This window comes from Geotrypetes seraphini, chromosome 19, assembly GCF_902459505.1.
Source record: "Geotrypetes seraphini chromosome 19, aGeoSer1.1, whole genome shotgun sequence".
Classification (NCBI taxonomy): Eukaryota; Metazoa; Chordata; class Amphibia; order Gymnophiona; family Dermophiidae; genus Geotrypetes; species Geotrypetes seraphini.
Genome location: NC_047102.1, coordinates 7,989,945 through 8,012,606, shown reverse-complemented (window position 1 = coordinate 8,012,606; position 22,662 = coordinate 7,989,945). Strand labels below are relative to the sequence as shown.

Sequence of the window (22,662 nt, the reverse complement as noted above, 5' to 3'; positions counted from 1 at the left end):
GCCCTCTCATTCTGGAGCTTCATTTCAATTGAAAGAGACTCGCCTCAGGCACATTTACGCCATGTAGGTATTTAAAAATCTCTATCATATCTCCCCTCTTCCATCTTTCCTCCAAAATATACATATTCGGATCTTTAAGTCTGTCCCCATACACCTTGTGAAGAAGACCACTGGCCATTTCAGTAGCCTTCCTCAGGACTGATTCCATCCTGTTTATATAATTTTGAAGGTACAATCTCTGCTCCTTGGTAAATGACTTTTCACTTTAGGGACTTCTGGTGGCCCCCAGTCTCCTCCTCCTCCAATATACATGTCTGGGCATAGAGAATACCCTCTTCTCTCTCAGTCTGTGTCTTCTCACCTTTTGTAACTCCTCAGCCTCTGAAATCTCCAAGTACTTATGGAAAAAAAACCCTCTCTCCTCTTTAGGACTCAGTTCTCCTCACTCCCTAGCTCATGGTCATAGTCTGTCTGGACTAGGGTTGCCAGATTTTCCAATCAGAAAAAGTGGGAGTCTCATCCTATATTTAGGTCATCACCCAGTGACCACCCGACACCCTCCCAGACTTCCTTCAGGCCTGCCTTTAGGCCGGAACAGGAGGGATCCCTCCCGTCTTCCATCCCGGCCGATACTAACAATTACCCCCCTCCTCCCTCCCTCCCTCAAGTACCTTTTTCTTCGTGGTTCAGAGGTGTATCCCGCGCCGAACCCCTCCTGCCAATCTTACAGCCAGCAGCACATCCAGGCCGGCAAGCAGGAGCGAGCTTTTCGAGCTCTTGTCTGGCTCTGCGCCGCTCCCTGAAAGGCTGCCATCAGATCTCGCGGCTCTCAGGGCATCCATTCAGAGAGCAGCACAGGGCCGGGCGAGATCTCAAAAAGCTCGCTTCTGCTAGTATCAGCCGAGACAGGAGGGTTCCTTCCTGTCCCAGCCTACCACTAGACAACTAGAGGGGGAAGAGGGTACAGGGTAGGAAGATGAGACGTGCAGAGCCTGGCAGGGAAGGAGGGGGGCTGGGTTCAGAGCCTGGGAGGGAAGGGGGCTGGGTGCAGAACTTGGCAGGGAGGGGGCTGAGTGCAGAGCCTGCAGGGGAGGGTGCAAGGGAGGGAAGACTTGGTGCAAATCCTGGCAGGGCATGGCACTTGAATATTAAGACCGTGTCTTATATTCAAGTCAACCATTTTTTTCCCTTTTTTTTTTTTTTGGGGGGGGGGAAATATGGGTCTCAACTTATATTCAGATTGACTTATATTCGAGTATATACGGTATGTGGTCTAAACAGGAAGGCACATTGTGGTGTCCTGCTACAGAAGCTCACAGGTTCTAGTTTTCTGTAATATTTTAGTAATTATTTCTCACTTTAGATCCATTCCACTCTGATTGCTTTCCTATCTAATATTGTCTTTAAATGGCATGTAATGTGCAGGTAGTGCTTTCTTAAAGCAGAGCTATTTTCTTTCGTAATGTGATTTCAGACAAATCCAAAATCCCTGCTCAATGCTCCTTCTGCTTTGGAGCGCGCTTCAAACGTTTCTCGACAGATTAACCGAGTCCTCCTGGAATGCAAACATTCCCTCGGTTTCTTCATAAAGGCGGCCTCCATCGGTGCGGACTGATATTTAGGAAACTGTTGTTACAATCCAAACATTTAGGCCTTAAAATTACACTGGTACTGAATGATTTCCCTATAGAACTTAGCAAGGAAGATTTCGATTAAGCTTTTCTCAATTCAGAGACATAAAATAATTCCCGGATTAGGCATTCCTGCCTTCTTGTGTGGACAAATGCAAAGAAGCAGCGGTTTCAGAAGTAATGCTTCACTTTATAGATTCAAATGAATAACCTGGTTTTATGTAGCAATTCCAGAGCTTGAGTTACTGGACTGGCAGCCCATGATAAAGTCATCGATAGCCAACCAACTTTTGTAAGCATCCCAGTGTGCATGAAACAGGAGAAAAAAAACCTCGTTCTGAGGCCCAGAGTGCTGACATAACTTCCACTAATACAGTCCTGTACTTCTCTTCATCCATTACATATCTGCCAAGGTGATCAATGGAAAACTAATTTGGATGGATGCTGCTGGTTTTGGCTTTTATTCCCTTAAGCCAATGAGTCTATTCCTTGGAGTAATAATGCCTGAAGGCCAAATCAGTAATTTTAATGTCTATTCCATTACAGTTTAAGCACACCTCATCTTTCAGCATCACTGAACCAAGGTTTATGAGTGAAGCAACAACGTGTTGACAATCCCGTGAAGGGTCGGTGCGATGCCCAGTCACAGAGCACTGAGGAAGAAGGGCGGCAGGCGTTTTAGTCGTGGGCTTAGAGACCACCTTATTGCCTGACAAGGAAACACAAAGACCCTTCCCTAGCCACCTGCTGTATGTCTCAAGTCCTAGCCAAGAGGAAAGACTCGGGCAATATTTTCAATGTGTGACTTATAGGCAGTGTGGCAAAGCAGCAAGGCAGAGAGGGAGGGGGCGGGAGTATTTCCGAGATAACATAAGAACATAAGAAATGCCTTCACCGGATCAGACCGAGGTCCGGCAATCCGCTCACGCGGCGGCCCATTTAGTTCTCTATTATGAAAACCTGAAATTGCCGTATCCTTCAAATATGATTTGCAAGAAGGTGTATATCCAACTTGTGCTTGAAACCCCGAAGAGTAGTCTCCGCCACAACACCCTCAAGAAGAGAATTCCAAGCGCCCACCACTCGTTGTGAGAAACAGAACTTCCTGGCATTCGTCCTGAACCTGCTGCCAACCAGTTTCAGGCTATGACCTCTTGTCCGTGTCACATCTGAAAATCTTAGTAATGCTGCTTCTTGGTCTATTTCACCAAATCTTTTTAATATTTTAAAAGTCTCTATCAAATCCAAGAGCGGACGCAGATTTGGTTGGAAGCTAAGGAGGCAAGTCTCAAAAGCTCCCCAAAAAAATCATTGCCGAAAGAAGTACTAGCCTATAGCCTCCATATTCTCGGTCACAGCACTACAATTGTGGAACTCCATCCCCTCTTTATCTCCGCGAAGAAACTTCGATGGATAAATTTAAATCGAACTTGAAGACCTTTTTATTCAAGGATGCATTCGATTTATGAATTTCTATCCTTCTCCATATCTCCTACACAAACGGAGTTCTTCCCTTCCCTAATGTCTTAACCTTAAATGGTCTTTCTTTCCTATACAAAATTTTGTAATCAAATAATGTTATGTCTGTCCGTCCGTCCGACCTGTAAGTGTTAATGCAGCAAACCCCCGCGACTTCGCGGTTTGCGCATCGCGGACTCAGTAATTCGCAGTATTTTTCGACCGCCTCCTCCTGGTACTAAAGTCATGGTTACACCAATCGGGAGCTGCTTCGACACGCTATCTGGCGTGTCAAAGCAGCTCCTGATTGGTGAGTTCCAGGAAGAGGTGGTCGGAAAATACCGTGAATGATTTTCATGACCCGCCGGCGCCCTAGTTGCCCTCTCCTGCCTTCGATCAGCTCCTAAACCGCATTCGTGGTTTTTCAAAATTCACGGGTGTTCCTGGAACGGAACCCCATGAATTTCGGGGGAGTACTGTATTTGTTTTCTATTTTTCTAATTTTATTATTCTACACCACCTAGAAGTTACTATAACAAATTTTAATAAAACTTGAACCTTCAATTGTATTTGTCTTGTGGTGCCGTATTTTGCCACATCACTGCATATGTGATCATCAAAATACCCCAGGCAAACGGTAATGGTCTCCAAATGCAGCCCTCTTTGCGTCTGATTGCTTAAGTAGGACAGTGCGCTCCATTAGGGATTTGATTGGAAAGAATTCATAAGACTGGTGGAGTTTTTAATGCGAACATATGTTGGGAAGCTCAGCTGCCACAACAGCAAGATATGGAATAATCGAGTGCCTTATTTAAAGTTTAGCTGTTCTCTCGCAACAGAGGAACAAAGGCATGCAATCAGAATTTCAATCTGCCAAGGGAAATAGCGTCTTGGTTCTGAATGTCAATGTTTACAGTATTATCCCTCTATAAGAACTCATAAAATTCATCCTGGCTTGAGGAAACTCAGGCAAAGTGCACGGCGATTGTCAAAGGTCTGCAAATAGAAAAAGCTTCAGCCCCAGAAATGCACACTTTTCTGCGATGAATATCCGTTTTTAGTTGTTGGATAGTGGCTGGAGATTTTGCATGAACCATAGACATTCCAGGTTCAATATTCAAAGTGATTCAACCAGGCAATGGAAGTAAAACCCGGATGTCTCAATCCTTCCTCCTTATGCTGGAGCCATACAGTAACCCTAGATCAGGGATCTCAAAGTCCTTCCTTAAGAGCCGCAATCCAGTCGGGTTTTCAGGATTTCCCCAATGAATATGCATGAGATCTATTTGCATGCACTGCTTTCAATGCATATTTATTGGGGAAATCCTGAAAACCCGACTGGATTGTGGCCCTCGAGGAGGGACTTTGAGACCCCTGCCCTAGATATATAACTAAGGCAAAAACTAAGGATTTATTTAGTTAGTTGAAGGAGTTCACTCAAGGTGGTGTATGGCAAGAATAAGTCAAACATAAGCAATAGACAAATAAGCAGTACCACAATTTCCAGGGTAAGGAAAGGTCTGACACAGGGCAAAGAAAGATGAATATATTGGGCCACTAATTTTTTGTTGTTGTGAGTTTAGCCTCAAAGAGAATTCACCCTGCCACAAAATCATTAAAGTTACTCTCTAGACAACAGAGATGCCAAATTGCCCGGTGCAACAAGGGGCGGGGAGAGCATGGCACAGCGGTTAAAGCCACAGCCTCGGCACCCTGAGGTTGTGGGTTCAAATCCCACCCTGCTTCTTGTGGCTGTGCCACTCCTTCCTCTTTTCAAAACCTGGACAAAGGGCCAGGCTTTGAAAAGCCGTCTGGACCCCCAGACACGTCTTCAAAAGGAGGACGTGTCCAGGGAGATCCAGATGTCTGGTAGCCCTAGTAACTTGGCATCTCTGAAACAGATTTGTAAAGGAGTGGGGCTGTCCCATCTAGGATGCTGATGTGCCTCATCTTTTGGAAGCAGATGACTGTCCCATTGTCGCTTTTGCTTTCAGTCTCAGTACTGCATGTCCATTAGGGACATGACAAAGGCCTGACTGTCCTCAATGTCCCCAGTGAATTTGATTTTCTGCCAGTTGTCCTTATCAATTGCTCGATTTTGTGTACTTAAGATTAAATGGAAAAAAAAAAAAAAATTACTTGCAGCATCCCTCTGCCGGCAAAGGTCACGCCGTAAAGCCAGGGCATTTGACTTCAGAGCGCGGTGGCGTTCTATAATGTCCGACGTGTAAATTTCTCAAGTTGCTGGTTAAGGGCACTTTGATTTTCAGTCCGACTTTAACAACTGGGTCGTGATTCTTTCTGCGGCTGTCGTCAAAACCAGAAGACTCGTTCTGCTACGATGTCAGCTGGTTGTCCAAGACCACATGCTATGCGCATAGAATAAATAATCGGGCTGTGAATTCCACTACCTTGCACCGGTAGTCTGGTATGAAAATAAAAAATAAAAAAAAGACCAATTTGAATTAGAAAACTGAGAAACAAATCATGTTAGATTGTTTTTTTTTTCTCAAGCGTTGTATTATGAAAATTAAAATACTGGCATGGATTTCATTTAGCAAGGAAGATACTGCTGGATTCTGATCACACAGTCACTGCATGCAGTCTAATTTCAATGTAGTATGTCGCCTAGAAAAATGCTGTTACATCGCCAATAGCTGTTTAGCCAAAGAACAGCACATTATATGCTCCAAAAGAGCTCGTGTGAATGGAGCAGAGTTAAAACTCCAATCACATTCCCGGCTTCACTGCAAGCCCAGTGCCAACCTGGAAAATGCGAGGGAGGCCACCCACTCCAGCCACTGGCCCTCGGTGTCTCATGGCTCATGGTGTTCAACCTCGGGCACAGCCTGTGCTGCAAACTCCCTTAAATAGCCAAGAGGGATGATCTCTGAAGCTGAAATGCAGGCTGCGGGTTGGGAACAGCGGCAGGTAATAGGGCAGGACAGGCAACACCTTATCGCATCGTACTGGAGGAGTGTGTGGCTCAGTGGTTGGAGCTGCAGCCTCAGAACCCTGGGGTTATGGGTTCAAACCCCGCGCTGCTCCTTGTGACTCTGGGTAAGTCACGCAGTCATCCATAGCCCCAGGTACGTTGGATAGATTGTGAGCCCACCAGGACAGATAGGGAAAATGCTTGAAGTACCTGTCTTTAAACAGCTTTGAGTGTGGTTTTAAAATGACAAAAAGTCCCAATCCCTTTCCCTGATGTCATAATGCCTCATTCCACCAATAGAAGCCAACCTCATCAGTGATGTCACAGTGGCTTCGTTGTTCTATACTTGGCTCACTTCTGATATTGTATCAGAGGAGAGTGTGGTGCAGTGGTTAGAACTACAGTCTCAGCACGCTGAGGATGTGGGTTCAAACCCTGCCCTGCTCCTTGTGACCCACAGTCCTCCATAGCCCCAGGTACGTTAGATAGATTGTGAGCCCACCGGGACAGAGAGGGAAAATGCTTGAGTACCTGATTGTAAAAACCGCTTAGATAACCTTGACAGGCGCTATATAAACACCTAGCAAACATGAAACATTAAAAGGACCCCTATAGGTACAGTTGAGTAATGATTGTGAAAACTGGTCTCAGTTACAGCATGTAACTGCGGTGGTAAACTAATCAAGCTGCAGAGTGCGTGGATAGTCAGTGACCACATATATTAAAGGCTTGTATGGTTGGGCAGACTGGATGGACCATTCGGGTCTTTATTTGCCCTCATTTACTATGCTACTATATTGGGAGAAGGGCCAGGATGTCACCTGATTCATAAAGTAGAGATGATCTTGAGCAGTGGGTCCCAACCCTGTCCTGGAGGAACCCCCCCCTCACCCCCCGGCCAGTCGGGTTTTCAGGAGAGCCCTAATGAATATGCATGAGAGAGATCTGCATATATTGGAGGTGCCAGGCATGCAAATCTGCTCCATTCATATTCATTAGGGCAATCCTGAAAACCCAACTGGCCGGGGGGGGGGGGTCCTCCAAGACAGGGTTGGGACCCACTGATCTTGAGATAGGTGTTGCCCCGCTGGGAGTGACTTCCAGAGTATGGGGGCTACTCCTGAGAAGCTCCCTAGCAGGTGTCACATGGCTTGATTTCCTTTGATGAGGGTATCATAACAGGTGGACCAGAATCTATCACAGCCAAGTGGAGATGTGCAATCATGCAGCGAATGATTTCCAAAACTTTGATAAACCATTTACAGTAAACTCATTTGAAAGGAATGTGACACCAAGGCCTTTGCAGCTAAATATCCCATTGTAGCGTGGAACCGCACCCCATTGATCCCACGTCAAGATGGCGAATGAAGTGAAACTGAAGAGATTTTGATGCATGAAAAAAAGGGCAACTCAATAATTTCTCAACGCTTCGCGGTGCTCTTTAAAATCATAACGAGAGCAGAAATTGATTTAAACAACATTTCGGTGGAGCAACGGGGTTTAGTGAATTAAATTAAGCTGATGGGTTCTTGTAAGTGGAGGTCTCCAATGGCATCAGATTTGAGGCTGAAATTAATTTGTGCAGCCTCTCGAGCTCTGTTGTTTATTCCCCTAATGCCACAGAGGACTTCAGTCATATTCTTCTAACATCCATCACGCTACTCAAATGAATGCAAAAAAGCTATCAGGAAAGAACTCGTTGTCTTGCCAAGCTTCCTTGGGGGGACTTCCTTATGCAGATTATACCTTTAACAAACTAAACTTTCTTTATTTTTGTCCTGGAGGGTTTTATTTCCTAAACGATTGATTAGATCCTCAGGCTTCTTCTGGTTGGCAGCAGATACCTGTGTTAGCTGGGGGTTGAAATATATGCAACTTATTTAAATTATTCCAATGAGGCAGAGACCTGTCGTCGTCAAAGCGGAATAGCGAGAAAATATTCGCATAAGGCCAAAAGAGTTCTGTGCATTTATTGGAAAAACATTTTCACTGTTGCTAGGTCATTCTTTCAACTGTGGCCAAAAAATATCCTGCAACACACAAAATGCTACTTGGTTTTCAAATAGTTAGTGCTATAGTTATTGTATATCTCAAATTATCATAGTGGGCTTTTTTTTATTTATTTATTCATCTATTTACTTAGAGGGGCATAATCGAAAGAAACGTCTAAGTCAAGGGCATAAACAAGAACTTCAATGTGCCCTCCCCCCCCCTTTCTGTGCCACTGGGTCTTGGAACATCTACTGACTCTGAAGGGTTCCCAAGATTCCAATACAACTCAGCTAATCCTAATTGTAGAACTGTAAGAGGGTATTAAAAGGAACTGTTTCTACCTCAAGCTACTCACTATAATAGGCAATACAGAGAGCAAGGAGTCTGGACTTTTCGATGGGATTTGGAGTTAGAAGTATTGTAAATAATTCAGGCTGTGTCTGCCTCTTCCACGTTGGGTTTTGTTTTACCACGGTTAACGTATTTCAGCAAATAATTTGGTTCAGAACCAGAAAATAATACTGTGAGAGAATTTGTCATGGCCTCTGTTCCCTTGGATAACCACGGGAAACCATCCCGTGTCATTCTTTACTGTCTATCTCGACCTCGGTCCTTCTACACCAGCATTCTTCAACGAAAGGCTTTAGGGTTAGTGGCTGTGCTTAGGCATACCCCGATTCTTCCCTCTCTCCATAAAGGAACTTAGGGAAGTTCTGGAGGCTCCGCTGACTGACCTTTTCAATGAGTTTCTAGAATCGGGAGTGGTACCAGGGGACTGGAGAAGGGCGGATGTGGTCCCTCTACATAAAAGTGGAAGTAAGGAAGAAGTAGGGAATTACAGGCTAGTAAGCAAATTAATAGAAACACTTTTAAAACAGAGAATGATCAAATTTCTGGAATCCTGTGGATTACAGGACTGGAGGCAACATGGATTCACTAGAGGTAGGTCTTATCATACAAATCTGATCAATATCTTTGACTGGGTGACCAGAGAATTGGATAGAGGGAGTGCGCTAGATGTGGTGTATTTAGATTTTAGCAAAGCCTTTGACAGTGTTCCACACAGACGTCTAATAAATAAATTGAGTGCCCTCGAGATGGATCCCAAAGTGACGGGCTGTGTGCAGAACTGGTTGAGTGGAAGGCGACAGAGGGTAGTGATCAATGGAGATCGCTATGAGGAAAGGGGTGTTACCAGTGGTGTGCCTCAAGGTTCTGTTCTTGGGCCTGTTCTTTTTAACATTTTTATAAACGATATTGCTGCAGGGCTGTCGGGTAAGATTTTCCTCTTTGCGGATGATACCAAAATCTGCAACAGAGTAGACACCCCGGATGGTGTAAATAGCATGAAGAAAGACCTGGTGAAGCTTGAAGAATGGTCTGAAATTTAGCAGCTAAAATTTAATGCTAAGAAATGCAAGGTCATGCATTTGAGCTGCAAAAACCCGAGGGAACGGTACAGTTTAGGAGGTGAAGAACTTATGTGCACGACAGAAGAGCGGGACTTGGGTGTGATTGTATGTGATGACCTTAAGGTGGCCAAACAGGTTGAAAAAGTGATGGTGAAGCTAGAAGGATGCTAGGGTGCATAGGGAGAGGTATAACCAGTATGAAAACGTTGGTATTGATGCCCCTGTATAAGACTTTGGTGAGACCTCATTTAGAATACTTTTTTACAGAAAGGGTGGTAGATGCGTGGAACAGTCTCCTGGAAGAGGTGGTGTAGACAGAGACTGTGTCTGAATTCAAGAAAGCCTGGGGATAGGCACGTGGGTTCTCTTAGAGAGAGGAAGAGATAATGGTTACTGCAGATGGGCAGACTGGATGGGCCATTTGGCCTTTATCTGCCATCATGTTTGTATTTCTAAAGGGGTTGCCTGTACTGCGGGTTACCCTAGAGGCATCTGCCTACCAACAAACATGTCTGTTCCATTGCATTTGTACGATAAATAATATCAACGTGATTTCATGTGTTATCCCTCTCGGAGGAAAAGACTGTGTGTCTTCTGCTTTTCCTTAATGGAGAGCTGTGGATCCTTTCACACCAATCTATTACACTGGAATAGTTCCTTCTTTAAATTATTGGTAGGAATGATCAATATATGGCACTCGACTTGGAGATACTCCCCTACTACGAATAATTACCCAGCACAGAAAAGGCATTACCATTTTAATGAAGGAAGCCCAGCAGCCGCAGGGAGCTTTCTTCCAGTCTAATGAGAAATGGAGATTGTGTACTGCAGCCCACACGGGTGAGCTAAGACAACTTCTCGGGATCTGCCTTTTTCAAGGAAAGTTCCTTTGAGTTTCCTTTTCTAAGTTCAATTCCTTAACTTTACAAAACCCCCAGTACACATCACAGGGACCAAAAGAGCCTATCGTGAGATTATGCAAGGATAAAACTTGTATTGAAACATCTTGAGCCGTAACTATGGCAAATTCAACCTGTAAACTGGATATTGTATATATTGGTATTAGATCCAGTTATCAAGTTAGGATAAAAATTTTTATTGTAACTGTATGTTGACCTGTAATCTGTTCTGAGCTCTTTGGGGAAAATGAGATAGAAAATGAATTACAGAAATAAATAAATTCAAAAAGTTGTATGGGGGGGGGATCAAATTTTGAAATGAATGAAAGATAAATTCAATTAGAAATCAAGGACAGCATTCCTTAAGGAGTTTAAAACAATCTGTCATTAAATCAAGTTGTAGACAAAACACATAGTAGATGACGGCAGATAAAGACCCGAATGGTCCATCCAGTCTGCCCAACCTGATTCAATTTAAATTTTTTTTAAAAAAATTTTCTTCTTAGCTATTTCTGGGCAAGAATCCAAAGCTCTACCCTGTACTGTGCTTGGGTTCCCACTGCCAAAATCTCTGTCAAAACCTACTCCAGCCCATCTACACCCTCTCAGCCATTGAAGCCCTCTCCAGCCCATCCTCCCCCAAACGGCCATATACAGACCGTGCAAGTCTACCCAGTACTACACAGTACACTTTTCCCTCTGAATCCACAGGTTTAGTACCCACGAAATCGATTATTTGAGATTTTTTTGAGCCTGAATTTTTGCCGTCATCTCTCTTTATCTCATTCCCTCCCTTGCTGCAAAGGGCATGGGGAAAGAGAGAGATCCAGGGTGCAGGGTACCCTCTACTGCCACATCCAACATTTCTCCCTCTCTCATCCCCCTGGACCATGTGCAGCATCTTTTGTCCTTGCCCACCAGCCCCATGCCCAACATCTCTCTTTCTATCACCCCTCTCCACCACCATGTCCAACATTCCTCCCTCTTGCATCCTTTTCAATCTGTCCCACGGTTCCTTCTCCGCCACCATATCCAACATTTCTGCCTCTCATCTTTCTCTTCCTCATGCATCTGTACCTCGATCCCCTCCTTCCCTATGCTCAACAATTCTCAGTCCATCTCCAGCATATTCATTGTGGAAATCTTGAAAGCCCAACTGGGTTGTGGCCCTTAAGGACCCTAGTTGCCCACCTGTCTTCTAGAATCCTTTCTTGGACTCCCAAATATAACACATGATTGTACCATTAGTCCACACCTCTGTGAGAAATCTTAGAAACTGGTTCAACCCATTCATTCCACCCTATCAGCACCAACTTGTCTTCTATTGGAAGGGTTATAGTACCTAGCATAAGTCAATAGTTCCTCTATAAGGCATTGGCATGAGATGTGTGGGCAACTTCAACAATAACTCACAGCCTTGATCAAGGAATAAACCTTGATCTCCCATGGGCAGTGATAATTTCCAGCTGACCTGTACCATGGTTTTAAGTGTGCTCTATAGTCAAGGCTCCTTGCTTTTACTTCCTGACTTGCAACAATTTTAGTCACGCCTGTAATTGAGCCATTGCCTGGTGCACCCGTAAATCTTCAAGGGCTGAGGCAATTCAATTCTCCTTTTCTTTTCTGTGCTAGAGCTGGAGCTTGTGGGAAAAAAAATCCCTTTAAATCTGTGTTGAAAAACATTAACTTCCTCATCTAGTATTTTATCGCTGGGGTTTGCAGGTGATTACACGGCTCCCGCATGATTAATTTCTAATAATTCTCTTCTTTCGCTGCCCTCTCATCAACTTTTCATATTTTCATTTCAGATTTCACTTTGTTTTTCAGAGCCCACCTGTCAGCTTCCTGGATACGCATTCCTCTTGGAGCTGTAAAATCCTATTTGGAGCCAGTCGATGTATTTTTTGGCACTGGCCTAGTTTGAAGTTCAACCTATCAACAGTTAATGAATAATTTACAGTAATGCTGAGATTCTCATTTTCAGGCTGACATTATATATTACATTTATTTTAACACTGCTTAACGTTTTCTTTTTAAGAGGGAAGCATTTTCACTCTCATGTTGTTATTGTAACTGTGGCCTCTTCACCAGAGTCAGGTGCTCCAAAAAGATCTTCTTTTTCTGGGGGGGTAGAAGACCTGCGTGTCGGGGGCAACTTCAAGAGCTATTTATATAATTCCCCTATAGGGCACAAACTTGTGCATGCAGGTTATAGAATTGTGTTTTACTACTTGAGATCTAGCTAAGTACTTGTGATCTGGGTTGGCCACTGTTGGAAACTGGGCTTGATGGACCTTTGATCTGTCCCAGTACAGCAATTCTTATGTGAGCCAAGCAAAGGACCGTCAAGCCATTGTGACATCACTGATGAGATTGGCTCTTAGGCATTGGTGGAATGAGGCATTATGACATCACAATCTCAGCTCTAGAATGTTGCTACTATTTGGATTTTTGCCAGATATTTGGGACTTGGGTTGGCCACTGTTGGAAACAGGATAGTGGGCTTGATGGACATTCGGTCTGTCCTAGTATGGCAGTTCTTATGTGAGCCAAGTATAGGACAGTCAAGCCATTGTGACATCACTGATGAGGTTGGCTCTTAGGCATTGGTGGAATGAGGCATTATGACATCACAGTCTCAGCTCTAGAATGTTGCTACTATTTGGATTTTTGCCAGATATTTGGGACTTGGGTTGGCCACTGTTGGAAACAGGATAGTGGGCTTGATGGACATTCGGTCTGTCCTAGTATGGCAGTTCTTATGTGAGCCAAGTATAGGACAGTCAAGCCATTGTGATATCACTGATGAGGTTGGCTCTTAGGCATTGGTGAAATGAGGCATTATGACATCACAGTCTCAGTTCTGGAATGTTGCTATAATTGGAATTAGCCACTAATTTGCAGTTACACAGGTAAACTACACTTAGGGAGGAATTCATCAAAGGGTGCTTAGACCCCGATTCTATAAAGTCCATGTAAAGTTAGGCACCGCGATCAGCATTAATCCTATAAAACTTAAACGCCCATTACAGAATCACGCTTAGAGTCGCCTACGCAAGCTTAGGCGGTGCTCAGCATCCTAACATTTAGGTGTCCCCAATTTATGCCATGGTTTTCTGTGCCTAAAGTTAGATACCGATATCCGAAGCCTAACGACAACTGATTTACAAAGAGGCACCTAACGTGGAAACACACCCGTGATCCTCCCCTAACCACACCCACTTTTAGTGTAGGCACTTTGAGCTAGGCGCCTATCTTTTTTAAAAACAAGTTTTTCAATTCAGGTGCGTAACTTTCAATTAAGACCAATTAAAGCCTATTCTAAGATGCTAAGGGGCCAATATTGGCATCAATTAAGCCTATTTATCAATCAAGAGAGGCACCAATATTGGCGCCCAACTTTAGGGAGACTTTATAAATTCAGGGCCCAAGCGCGTTAGCATGTGCATTAGCGCATGCCAACCTGTAAAGATGCCCTGAGGAATATAATGGGCGTCTGTAGCGGTTCGTGTGTGCTATCATGTTTGCGCTCGCTAACGCACTTGGCGCCCTTTCACGAATTCCCCCTTAGTCATAATTCTACAACCGTGGTGCAGAAATCATTTAGCATGGGGCATGGGGTTGGGAGGGGGGGGGGCGTACTTAACACTTGCGTGCTAACTTTACAGAACACTGACAGTTACGTACCCAACTGCGACATCTAGTCACAAACATTCGCACCAACCACTGACATGATGTAAACAGTCGACATGTTGGTGTTGTAAATATTGACTTACGCTAGAAATTCTGTAATGGCCTCATCCCAGAATATCTCATGGAATCTTTTATCATCACCAACTCCAAACATTCTAGGAAATCTCATGTGTTATTCTCTTTTCCATCTGCTAAGGGTTGTAAATTCAAAACATTTCAAGAGCGTCTGTTGTCTTTTCAAGCGGCTTTATGGGCTAAGGATCTGAATACTGCTGGTAGGACCGTCTTCGTGACGTAGACCACCCCAAGCATCATTCAGCTAAGGATCTGAATTACTTATTTACCTACAGTTTTGACGTGCTTTAGAAACGCATCTTTTCATTGAATCTTTTGGAAATTGGACATTGTGTTGTTGTATTCATCTGTACGCTCTATCTTTTGTGAACCGCATAGAACTTACCGGCATTTGCGGTATAGAAGTGAGTTTTTATGTCGTGTTTTAAGTTATACAGAGATCACACATAGCATGCGGGACCAGTGCCCAACAACAACTGCGCATTTTCCAAGTACTGGCGTGAGTGGCATAGGAAAGCTGCCACTGACTGCCGAGTTACACCGGAAGATGTTCAGGGCACATTTGAGGAGGTGCTCAGCAGGGCTTGGCGATCCCTGTCAGCTGCAACAAGGGTGCGCCGCTGCTGGATGGACCTAACTCCAAAGTGGGGCCCCCCCCCCACCCCAATGGCAGAGCACTTATGTAATATACCGCGAGAGCTTGAGTCGGTGCCTCTCGAGCTCCGTTGGTTGGAACACAAACACCCTGTTACTGATTTTAAATACACTATGCTGTATCATGCTCAAAATTATACGGGGGATTTATCTAGATTCCTATTGCCTAAGGAGCATGAATTTATTTTCAATTGGCATACGTTAAGCCCCACAGGACTCAATGCTGAAATCGATTGGTTTCAGCTATGAGTTAGGGCAGTGTCCAGCAAACTTTCTCGAGCCGCAGCACACCAAAGGGAGCGACCATGGCTCGAGGCACCCGGAAGTGCATGGATATCGCCGTGATGACATCACGCGCAAGCGTAACATCATCATGTCGATGTCCGCGTGTGTGTGTGAAGACCCTTCAGGCGGGCCCTAAGACGCCAGGGGGGAGGGGGAGTTGCCAGAAGAGAAGAGGGCCAGAGAGGAGAGGCGCTGGCGCCCACTGATTGCCTACAGGACATGCTGGCGCCTCTCCTCCTCCCCAGTGTACCGCGGCACACCTGAAATCTCAGGAGGCACGCTGGTGCGCCTTGGCACACAGTTTGCGATAGACCGAGTTAGGGAGTCCTGTGGGCAAGCTAGATCTCGCTGTTGCATATGTCACGAGACTTGTTCATTTAAATTTTGTCTGGCGTGAGTGAGTGTTTGCTCTTCATTTCCCCGCTTTTGGGTGGGTCTGCTTAGGAAGTTTGCCGAATGAAGGTAATTGAAGTTCGTATGAGTTATATATATAAGTAGCAGATGCGTGTAGGCTGCATCTTAATATCAGGTTTAAGACTGTTTAGTAGAGACGGTAGTTTCAAATCAACACGTATCTTTCTTAATTTGGTGTCGGTTTTATTTCTTTGTTTATTATTATTATTATTATGTTCTTTTATACCGCCATACCCAAAGAGTTCTAGGCGGTTCACATCGATTAATTAAGATCTGATCTGAACACGGATTTACAACATTTTGTCGGAATTACAAGCAACGAGGAAGGAAATGTTGGAACACTTTAGCAGAAATTTATCAGAGTTACAGGTTGGATTGGAAGGAAAGAGGGAGGGAGAGAGAACCAAAGGAGGGGAGGGGGGCTTCTCCTGAAGAGGAGTCCGAAACTCGATTCGGGGGGGGGGGGGGCATTTTTAATTACGGCACTGTTACATTTCAAATACACTTCACCGGAGCACAAGTTCTAAAGTTGTGGCTGCCTTCCCAACAGAGCTGAGAGCTACCCGCCTCGGGACTCAAGATAAGTTGGTTTATATATATATATATATATTTAAGGAAGTAATGAGTTCCGTGATAGTGAGGCGCTATGGTACTGTAATTGCTATGATGGTCCCTAAGACAACCACAGTTTGGTAGCGCACTGAACAGTTGGGCTGTTGGTTCTCAGCACTTACATATCATATAATTTATTTAATCGATCTGCGATATATTGAGTATATTTAAGCATTGGGATCGCAGAAGGAAGACTTCACATCTCATTTCTCCATCTCGTAATATCCGGTAAATCTGGCCTACCGGTCCATCCTCCCAGTCCTTAGCTCAAGAGAGTGACACTCTGTCATAGCAAAGAATATCCTTTCTCCAGCACTGTCAGAAGCCACTGTGACAGTGCAACATTTTTATCAGAGCATGAATGTCAAATCAAATCAGAGGTTTTGTCCCGTGGTCACTAAAACTGTCATTTTAGCCTCCCAGTGCTGGGAAGGTTAAAGTGAAGTCAAATTGAATAAAATCCGTTTAATAGTGAAGGGTTGATGAGAGTAGGGTGACTGATATTACGGGATTTGCAAATCAATTTATAACTGGGTGATAAATTGTATAAAACGGAGCGCAAGATAATCGTGTTATGAAAAACCAAAAATCATAAAAGTGCTGTACAGTCTATCTTAGTGCGAATGACAGGCGCCTCCCTGGCTGAATAAATGATTCTCGAGCAGACAGCTGCAGAGAAATTCTAAAGGATAGGACCATTTATAGCATAAACATTTTATTCCCTTGGCAAAACACTGAAGGCATTTCCAATACAAGCCATTTTTTTATTCCTTACAAAACTGTTTCATTCAGAATTTTAGAAGAAAGTGCAGACTCATCTGATTAAGCAAGCATACTTTCAAAGATATTGACTTAGTAGAGAAAGAGAGATTGTTCACCCTCTCCAAGGTGAAGGGAACAAGAGGGCACTCGCTAAAGTTAGAAGGGAAAAGATTCCGTACAAACATAAGGAAGTTTTTCTTCACCCAGAGAGTGGTGGATGTCTGGAATGCTCTCCCGGAGGCTGTTATAGGGGAAAACACCCTTCAGGGATTCAAGACAAGGTTGGATAAGTTCCTACTGGAACAGAACATACACAAGTAAGGCTAGACTCAAATAGGGCACTGGTCTTTGACCTAAAGGCCACCGTGTGAACGGACTGCTAGGCACGATGGACCACTGGTCTCACAAAGCAGCGGCCATTCTTATGTTTTCTTCATGATAAACCTAAACCTGATACTGATTTAGAAACTAATACAGAGGTTGATAATAAGTGATAAATTGGTAGATATTGCCTGTCTCTTTGAATCAGAAATTATTTTCCTTGACTTTGTAAAACCTTCTAAGAACAAAATAGCCCTAATAATGTGGACTGGAATAAGATTCTGTTTGTTGATTTGTATTTTTCCTTATGATTTTTTTTACTCGTTTTGCTTTCGATTGTTATTATTTCTAACAAATGAATAAAAGTAATACATTTTAAAAAATAAATTAAAAAAAGCACATCTCTCACCAAATTTCATCAGTGTGCACACCCTACTTCAAGCAAACTTCACAACGATCGACAAGCTTATCTGAATTTAAAACAAAACATGCACCCTGACAGCCTTTGATAAAATGGTAAAACACGAGTCGACTTACCTACAGCTTAAAACAAGCTCCGATTCCGGATAGGGAGGAGCCAAGACAAATCGGCCGAAGCCTTGGGGCCAATGTGCGAGGAGGAGGGGGGGGGAGGCGAGAGGGATTGGGGTGAGCAGAGGGGAGGTCGCCCCTTCCGATCCGGAGATCGCACGAGGCGGACGCGGCTTCCTGCACATGAAGTTCCCTCCTTTCAGCGGCCTATCTCCAGCTCTATCGCAGACAGGATTGGGAATCTAGCATCTGCCAAATATACGACTTAAACATTAAAAACTTTCTTGCTGGAATTAAGGGCTTCCTTTACGAAGGTGCGCTAGCGTTTTTTAGCGCACGCACCGGATTAGCGCACGCTATAGCGCGCGCTAGCCGAAAAACGACCGCCTGCTCAAGAGGAGGTGGTGGCGGCTGGCGCGCGTGTTCATTTTAGCGCGCTCTTCTGTGCGTTAAAGCCCTAACGCGCCTTCATAAAAGGAGCCCTAAGTGGTGTCTATAATTTTACTCAATGTAACTGGTTTAGTTTCTCGGACTGGAAGATACTTCTTATGTACTTTACAATAGATGGTCTCTGTTAGGGGATGGAACGCCTCTCGTAGGAGGAAAGGCTTGGAAAAGAGACGGCTGAGGGGAGATGTGATTGAGGTGTACAAAATCCGGAGTGGAGCAGAACGAGTACAAGCGGATCGATTTTTCACTCTTTCAAACAGTGCAAAGACTAGGAGACCCTCGATGAAATTGCATGGAAATACCTTTAAAACAAACAGGAGGAAATATTTTTTCCACTCAGCGAATAGTTAAGTTGTGAAACGTGTTGCTAGAGGATGTGGTAGCAGTGGTTAGTGTAGCTGAGTTTAAAAAAAAGGTTTGGACAAGTTCCTGGAGGAAAAGTCCTTAGTCTGTTACTGAGACAGACATGGGGAGGGGGAAGCCACTGCTTGATTACCTCTATTTTGCTATCAGTTTCCTCTGCGAGGTGAGCTATGTCACCTGTTTTCTCTTTTAACTTTGAATAGATATTATTATTTATGTTTGAGTCTTGATATATCGCTTTATTTAACGCCTAAGGCAACGTGATTTACATATAAAATCCAAAATACAGCTTTGAGAAAAGAACGCCATCATATATTAAACGGAATGTTTTAACGCTTTATACTAAGGTGTATTTTCCTTTCGATGTTATGGATTTTAGTGAAAATCTGAAAGCCTAAAAAAAAATAAAAAAACCACGCTTTTTCCAATCTGGCATGGATTACTGTCCCTCCCACAGCAGCACACAAATCATCCAACTGCCATTTTTTTTTACAAAAGCTGTGTTGTTCGTTTGCATAATAATTCGCTGTAATGTACCATGTTGCCAATTTATCTGCATTATTGGCAGATAAAAGCTTAGTAAATTGATCTCTAAGTTTTAACCTGAAATTGAAAGGTAACGTACGAGGTGACACATCCAATCTGTCCTCCAAGGTATTTAGGGTTGTAACTGCCACTCTTTGTAGGATGCGAGCCCATGGTGGTAACCCGCAGATTAAAAGCGTATTCTGTTCCATAATCTTGGCTAAGTTCCATAATCAATGTTCCGTTGAAATGTCCTCTCAAATAAACTGCAGCCACCCCTCCCCCTTTGTTTTGCCCTCGCTTGTGGGGAGAGCAAGCGCATGCGCGGATCGCATCTACAGCCAACGAGGATGGTCTGCGCATGCGTCTCGATCGCTGTAGGGCGTGCGTCCGATTACAACATTTACATGCAGAGTCTGTTGTGAATTGGTCGCCTGGGAAGACTTGGGAAATTCTTCATTGCTTCACCACATCCGTTTGGCACCAAAACACCTCTAATGCATCAATGAACTTAATTACCCCATCCAGCCCACCATAAAGATACTAGGCGTAACTCTAGATCAATGCCTAACCATGAAAGACCAGGTGGACTCCTTAATCAGAAAGGGTTTCTTCACTCTCTGGAAACTCAGATCCATTAAAGCTTATTTCGATACGTTGGCATTCAGAACCCTAGTCCAATCTCTCATACTAAGTCAACTTGACTACTGTAAGATCGCCTACTTAGCCATTTCCCAAAAAAGTATGCAATGTTTACAACTAATGCAAAATGCAGCGGTCAGACTAATCTTCGGACTAAAGAAATTCGATCACGTATCACCCTACTACCGGCAGTTACATTAGCTACCGATGGAAGCACGCATAAAGTTTAAATTCACCTGCTTCTGCTTTAAAGCGCTAAACGGACTTGCCCCTAAATACATAACTGACCTTTTCTCCTTCTCTGCCAACAGACACAAGAGAAGCTCTCATTCCTACTTAATTTCCCCCCCAGTTAGAGGTTGTAAACTGAAAAAACACCATGAACACCTTCTTTCACATCAAGCAGCATTGTGGGGTAAAGACCTAGATCAACTGCTTTCGCCCACTACTTATGAGGAATTCAGAAAACGTCTAAAAACTCAACTGTTCCTAAAGTATCTAGACAACTGACCCACTCATCTTCTTTCTCCTCCTATTAATCTCTTTCTCCTCAACAACGCATTTCCGGTCCTATTAACTCTCCTCTTCTCCCCTCTTAAATTCAATCAATTTGTACCTCGCTTAATCTATTGTAAATCGCATAGACCTTAACGGTATTGCGGTATATAAACTGTTATTATTATTATTACTTGGCCAAAAACGGTGAGTTTATTGAATCTAGGTCTTAATCCCCCCCCCCCCATCCTCCCATTGCCCCAGGTATATTAGATAAACTGTGAGCCCACCGGGACCGATAGGGAAAAATGCTTGAGTACCTGTCTTGAATATAAACCACGTGAGGCTATAAGTGGTATATAAACACTTAAATTAAATTAATTAAATTAAAAGTAATGCAAATGCCTCTGGCAAATGAGATTCCATAAACAGTTTAGGATTGGCAGGGTACATAGAAATCAAAGACATGCAATGAAAGGAAATTGATATTACAGTCCATAGATGTATTCAGCTCCAGGATCACTAACCAGCAGGGTTTTCTGTCCAAGACAATAGGCTGGATATGATTTTCTTGAGTACGAAAAAATGCATTTTGCTAGTGCACGTGCTGCGTAGCGCCTACTGTGATACACACCATCTCTTTTGATGTCATCTCCTCAAAAGAATAAAGGTCATTCTCTTCACAGTAAATTAATAAGACTTGACTGCAGGCCTCCTTGTTTCTGGAGCCCCATTAATACAGACTTTATCTGCTCCAATCTCAGGCAATGACAAAAGACAGCCACCAGAAGCCTTGTCCAGATACATGTCATTTATATCCAGTCTTTTCCATATGCAAAAGTGACACATGCACTGAATTCATTCACTGACATTTTTAACTCATTTTGTTCAGATGACAGTACAATAAACAGAACATAACAAGCGAAATTATAACGTCTGCTGAATGTGATCAGCATAAAAATAATATGAGTCGGGGCTGAAAAATACCAGAGGACGTTTTCCCATCACCTTAAAGCCTCCAAGGAGGATCGATTGTGCTTAAAGTCTGCCTCTCTGCTCCTAAAAATTAGAGAATGACACGGGGGCAAATTTTTCTCCGTCCCCCACGGGAACTCATTTTCCCGACCCGTCCCCACCCCATTCCTGCAAGCTACGTCCTCATCTGCACGAGCCTCAATCACTTTAAAAGCATAGGTGTTTGAGGCTTGTGCAGTTAAGGCAGAGCTTACAGGAATGGGGCAGAGATGGACAGTGGCAAAACTCACCGGGAAATTGAGTTCCGACGGGGAAAAATTTGTCCCCGTGTCATTCTCTACTAAAAATCTCCCTTCATAGGTTGGTGCCAGGGAGTTCTGGGTCATGGTCTCTAGCACCTAGCCAAGAACTGTGGTTGCAATAAGTTAGATTAGGCTGGGATGGAAAGACAGCGAGTTCCTAGAGAACTTGGCCCACCAGAGTACACTCCCCAATAGGAGAAGTTGCAATAAACATAAGCGTAAACATTTTCTTGATTGGGCTGAGAACTTTTCAGCGGCCCCTTGTGTTGTGATGTCATAATGCCTCATTCCACCAATGCCTCTCGGAGAGAGAAAGAGATAATGGTTACTGCGGATGGGCAGACTAGATGGGCCATTTGGCCTTTATCCGCCATCATGTTTCATCGGTGATGTCACCGTGGCTTGGATTCCCTACACTTGTGCCCATTCACTAGATGCATTTGCCTCATTGAAGCGAAAAGTGTCGAGAAAAGTGTGGAATGGCTTGTAAGTTTCATGGCTCCACGTCATTCTCTTCGTGGTTGGGCTGAGAACTATTCTGCAGCCCCTCTTATTGTGATGTCATAATGCCTCATTCCACCCATGTCTATGAGCCAACCTAATCGGTGATGTCACAATGGCTTGGTTTCCCCATACTTGTGCCCATTTACTAGATGCATTTGCCTCATTGAAACGAAAAGTGTCAAGACACGTGTGGAATGACTTGTAAGTTTCATGGCTCCACGTCATTCTCTTCGTGGTTGGGCTGAGAACTATTCTGCAGCCCCTCTTATTGTGATGTCATAATGCCTCATTCCACCCATGTCTATGAGCCAACCTAATCGGTGATGTCACAATGGCTTGGTTTCCCCATACTTGTGCCCATTTACTAGATGCATTTGCCTCATTGAAACGAAAAGTGTCAAGACACGTGTGGAATGACTTGTAAGTTTCATGGCTCCACATCATTCTCTTCGTGGTTGGGCTGAGAACTATTCTGCAGCCCCTCTTATTGTGATGTCATAATGCCTCATTCCACCAATGTCTATGAGCCAACCTAATCGGTGATGTCACAATGGCTTGGTTTCCCCATACTTGTGCCCATTTACTAGATGCATTTGCCTCATTGAAACGAAAAGTGTCAAGACAAGTGTGGAATGACTTGTAAGTTTCATGGCTCCACGTCATTCTCTTCGTGGTTGGGCTGAGAACTATTCTGCAGCCCCTCTTATTGTGATGTCATAATGCCTCATTCCA

The 22,662-nt window shown here is 43.9% G+C and overlaps 2 protein-coding genes across 2 annotated transcripts in view; both read left to right on the top strand.

The window, feature by feature from the left end:
• TRAF6 (TNF receptor associated factor 6) overlaps positions 1-22,662 on the top strand; it is a 333,270-nt gene that overhangs the window by 80,597 nt on the left and 230,011 nt on the right. The window lies entirely within an intron of this gene.
• RAG2 (recombination activating 2) overlaps positions 1-22,662 on the top strand; it is a 167,257-nt gene that overhangs the window by 80,587 nt on the left and 64,008 nt on the right. The window lies entirely within an intron of this gene.